General features: G+C 38.7%; 1 pseudogene; it reads right to left on the bottom strand.

Moving 5' to 3' along the window:
* Positions 1 to 230: 230 nt before the first annotated feature.
* Positions 231 to 672, bottom strand: LOC110196693 (small ribosomal subunit protein uS9 pseudogene; annotated as a pseudogene).
* Between the last annotated feature and the right edge of the window lie 4,471 nt (positions 673 to 5,143).

Here is a 5,143-nt window from a genome sequence, read left to right on the forward strand (position 1 = left end):
TTATTTTTATGAAGATGATGAAGGGATGTGGATTAGATAATAAAAGATTCCGAGTCAGTTGGACAGTCAAACTCAGAGTAATTGTTAGTAGTTCATTGTCAACATGGCAAGTGGTCTCCAGTGGAGCACACCAAGAATCTGTGCTTGGCCCTTTGTTGTTGAACGTTATTTTTTTTTGAAGGTCATATACCAAATTTATTGCAAAAAGACCCATAATCCCAGCAGTTGTCTTAGTGATAGTATTTCTGGTAGTGAGCTCTGGCCCCAGGACCGCCAATCTTCTTGGATTCTCAGCGACGAGGGTCAGCCACCAGCAGAGTTTGGTCATACTGGACGAGGATGTCTTTTATTTACTTCATGGAGGACTCATCCACGTATTTCTGGTAATAGGCCACCAGAGCTTTGGAGATGGACTACCGGATAGCATAAATCTGGGCTAGGTGGCCTCCCCCTTTCACACCGACTCGAATATCTACTCCAGCAAAACGTTCCTTGCTTTAGTAGGAGGGCCGGCTCCAGCAGCTTGTACTGCAGGGTGCAAGGCTCAGTCATCTCCAGTGGTCGCCCATTCACTTTGATGAGCCCATTGCTTCTCTTGCAGTGGGCTACAGCTGTGGCATTTTTCTTTCTCCCGAAGACTTGGACAGACTGAAGTGGCCTCTTGAGCGGCATGCTGCTGGCGGGTGGCGCAAGCCCAGAGTCAGACTGGAGGCGGCGGCGGCGGTGATGGTGTGGTGGCGGCGGTGATGGTGTGGTGGCGGCGGCGGAAGCCAGAGACTGGAGTTCCTCACCCGCGCGGCGCCGAAGTACGAAAAGGGTGGTTGTTTATTATTCTTATGAGTAACTTAAATAGGCATAGATGGCATGCTTATCAAATTTACTGATGACTCAGGGCTGAGATGCATAGCTAATAACAGTAGACAACAGAATCAGGACAAAAAAAGATATTTCCAGGCTACAGCATTAGGTCAAATCTAATAAGATGAAATTCAATAGTCATATGTATATAAAGTTTTACACTTGGGTACAAAAAAATCAACTTCACAATATAGGAGGATGGGGGCATGGTTAGCCAGCAATTATTTTGAAAAATATTTGGGGGTTTTAATGGACTGCAAGCTCAATGTGAGTTAGTAGTGTAATTTGGCAGGAAAAAAAAAAAGCAATGCAGTTATTGGCTGTCTTAAGAGAAGCAAAGCTTCCAGGATGATGGAGGATACAGTCTTTCTGTTTGCTATACTCGGTTAGACTTCATCTAGATTATTATGATAAGTTTTGGGCACCACAATTTAAGAAAGATATAAATAACCTGGAAAGTATCTAGAGTGCCAGCAAGTTGGTGAAGGGTATTGAGTAAATGCCATATAAGAATCAGGTGAAGGAGTTTGGATTGTTTATCCTGAAGAAGAAAAGACTGGGGGTGGTAGGAGAGCACAAGGGGTTGGATATTATAGCTGTATCCAAGTATTTTTGAAGAGCTGTCATGGGGAGGAAGAATTAGACTTTTTGTACTTGGCCCCAGAAAGCAGAACCAATACCAATGCATGAAAGTTACAAGGCAAATTTAAGTTTGAAATAAAGGAAAACTTCCTAATAATTAGAGCTTTTGAAAAGTGGAATGGGCTTCCTTGAGAGGTGGTGCCTTTCTCTTTCTTGGAGGTCTTGGAGCAGAGACTGAATGATTACTCCTTAAATGTTATAATGGCAATTTCTTTCATGCATAGTCTGGGCTAGATGGTCCCCGAGGTTCCTTCCAACTCTCAAATTTAGTGATTCTGAGATGGAAAGAAGAAATGAAAAAGAAGGAATGAAAGGTCTAGGCAAAATTCAATGAGAAAATTGAAGGAGGGTTTAATTTCATTTGCTATGGAAGATTTAGAGTCAGTCTGGAGTTGGGTTAGTGGTTACATATTTTATATATATGTATATATGTGTACATATTTTATATATATAATCAGAAAGTAATACAATAGCCTATTATTGTGGAAGTGTGGTAGTTTGAGGCAAGACTAGTATACTGGCTAAACTGAAGAATTTGGGCCATGATGACTAGGCAAACCATACAAACCACTTCACGTGTAGAATCATATATTTAGAGCAGTGATGGCAAACTCAAATAGAAACTAGGAGGCTAAACTCTATATAAGGATCTCTGTAGGCCACATGTTGACTTAGAAAACCACATGTGATCTGTTTTATTATGTTTTTGTTTATTTTGTTAAATATTTCCTCGTTAAATTTTAATCTGGTTCAGGCCATACTTGGGAGTATTGTAGGTTGTATTAAGGCCTGTGGGTTGCTGTTCGACACTTCTGATTTAGAAGGAGGAATTTTAAAGATCATCTAGCCCAATTCCTTCATTTTACAGATGAAGAAACTGAGGCCCAGAGAGGTGAAGTGATTGGGATTCAAATTCAGGTTCTCTGACTCCAAACCTAACACTTTGTCCTATGCTATCCAAATTATTTGCTTTTTTGTTTTACCATGTATATGTATTAGTGGGAGGAGGTATGTTGAGTAGACAACTGAATAATCAATTTTCTTTTTGTAGTAAAAACAATGACTAAATCGATGGTAGACAGGCTCATCATCTTGTTTATGAATTATCTTTATAATTCTGCAAGCAAGCATAACTTACGATGGGCCAGCATTTAACTGTATGTTGGAGCTATAAAGATGAATAAAACACAGGCCTTGCTTTCAAAGAGCTCATAATCTAGCAGAGGAAATAAGACAGTTATTACAAATAGCTATAGCACAGGAGAGAAAGAGGTAAGTGTCATAAGATAGGTATAAAATGATTAAAGGTTTGAAGAGGGATAGGTTGTTTTTACCTTGGGGGGGGGGCTGTTAGAAGAAAGCTTCACAGAGCAGCTAGCACTTAAACTGGTCTTGAAGGAGGGGAAAGATTTTCAACGGCATGTCCAAACAAAGGTCACTCATTCCTATGGGTGAAGTAGGCAGACGTCTACATGACATAATATCAGGAGTACCACAAAGGTCTTAAAATTCCTTGAAGAGGACAAAGCCTTTCATTCTATGCTTACAGGGAAATGTTAAAATGCAAATACCCCCAGAGGAGAGATAATATACCAATACAGATAACATACTTAGTTATGTACTAATATATATTTGCCTGATATTAGAGTCACTTTAATTGGAGGAAAGGGAAGGGGGGAGTTGGCACTGAGTGCCCAAAACAGAGTTGCCAGGAAGGGTGAGAGGAGTATAGGAAAGAGGACCTGGTGGCCTCCATGACAAACTTTTCCTACTTCACAATTTTCTTCTACCAAAGGGCTACTGGAAGAAAGGATAAGTAGAGATCCAATTGTTAATTTTGCTATTTATCAGTAATTCTAGTAAAGATGATGTGGTAGGGAAAGGAGGTTGAAACTATCAGCTAAAAGGACATTTTAAAATGGTCTGTGGATTTAAATTATTTATGCTATCTTGCTTACTCATTAACACATGTAATAGAGAATAGATGGTATCTATTGGAGAAGTGACAGGAAGGCAAGACTTCAATAACTCATTCTATTTCTCAGTCTGTCAATGATGAACTAGATGCCGTGTTGTAAACAAATCATTCACCTTGGTATTCCTTATGTTTTCTAGGAATGAAATGAGTATGACAACACTGGCCCATATCACAGAATGATCATGGGCTTTAATGAATATTTGTGAAGTGTTTCAAGGTCATTAAATGGATGTTTCCAAATGAGTACAAATTGGAAAGAATAATAATTTTTCTCTTGTTTCCAAGTTTCTCAGGGGATGTGAGAGTCAGTAAAGAGTTGTAATCTCAGCATTGTGTAATGCCCCTTTTGGAATCTTACTTAAAATTTTAAATGCCAAAAACAAATAAAAAATCTCACAATTAGGAACAATTACAGATGTCTGTTACTGAAGGAACCTAAACCATTCTCAGAGTCTATTGTTTCTGGTTTGGTCCCTGGTTCTTAGCTCAACACACATACTACTGAAGGTGCTAATTCAATTTGCTTCTAACAAAGATATTTGGTGCTAAGACTTCTAAACTTTCATTTGATTTCTTTTAAGAGAATATATTCATTAGAAACTTCCATCTAATAATTGGTTATAGCCCTCAGTGTACTATCAGAGAATTTAGTTTTTTAAATTACCTCAATGACCATTTAGTCCAGTTATTTCCTGAAAAAGAATTCCCGCTTTAACTCACCTGATAAGTACTTATTGGAATTTGCATTGTTTCATTATGTAACAAGTACCATCTCCTTTTGATGATAAAATCGAGAGAAAACAAAAGAAATAAGAATTATTTTTTCAGGTGTATTAGGTTTAAATGTAAAAGTTTTGTGCATAGTAGTGTATTGTAAAGTTATTTGCATAGCTATTATATAAAATAGTGACCAATTCATGTCTCATTGCTATATAGCAACATTAATAAATTGTTGATATTAAAAAAGATGGGCCTTTGTTTCTGTGGGAAATTTGGGATCATTAAAGGAGAGATAAAAAATAAAACATGGTCCCTATCTCCTGGAGTGCATGATTTTTGAAGCTGATGGAGGGGGGCAGGAATGAAACCTATAAAACCCATACGTAGATACTCTCTTCCTTACATCTATAAAACAAGTTGAATAAGATTCTCAGTCCTTTCTGGCTCTAAATGTTAAGCCCATCTGAAGTTCTACCTTTCTTACCTTCCACATTACATTGAGCCTACCCCCTGGTGCTCCTATCCCCTCTTTCTTCCTGAAGGGTGGATGTCATCATTTGCCAATAATAGCACCCTGGGCCCTGGTTCATCCATGGGAACAATGGTGCTGCCTGCTGGTTACTCAGAAAACTCAAAATGTCATTAGGCAGCAAAGACTAGCTGAACCAAAACAGTTAGTAGAAATGCCCGACTCTTGACTTACAATGTCTTACTGTCAAGTAACTTTTTATAGGAGCAAAACTGAGAGCCAAGAAGACAAGGGGAAGTCATTTGGTCATCTCTGTTAAATGCAATGAGGGTAGTGTGGAGGTTCTCCAGTTAGTGTACAGAGCCACCTAGCTTCCTAGTCCAAATCTGGTTTACGGACCTATGGTAGATCAGAACAAAGTGACTTTCCTATCATATTAATCTTCCTTATGCCTAGAGTTGGTCATGTGAATGGAA

This window comes from Phascolarctos cinereus, unplaced genomic scaffold (assembly GCF_003287225.1).
Source record: "Phascolarctos cinereus isolate Bilbo 61053 unplaced genomic scaffold, phaCin_HiC Scaffold_7;HRSCAF=346, whole genome shotgun sequence".
In the NCBI taxonomy this organism is placed as follows: domain Eukaryota; kingdom Metazoa; phylum Chordata; class Mammalia; order Diprotodontia; family Phascolarctidae; genus Phascolarctos; species Phascolarctos cinereus.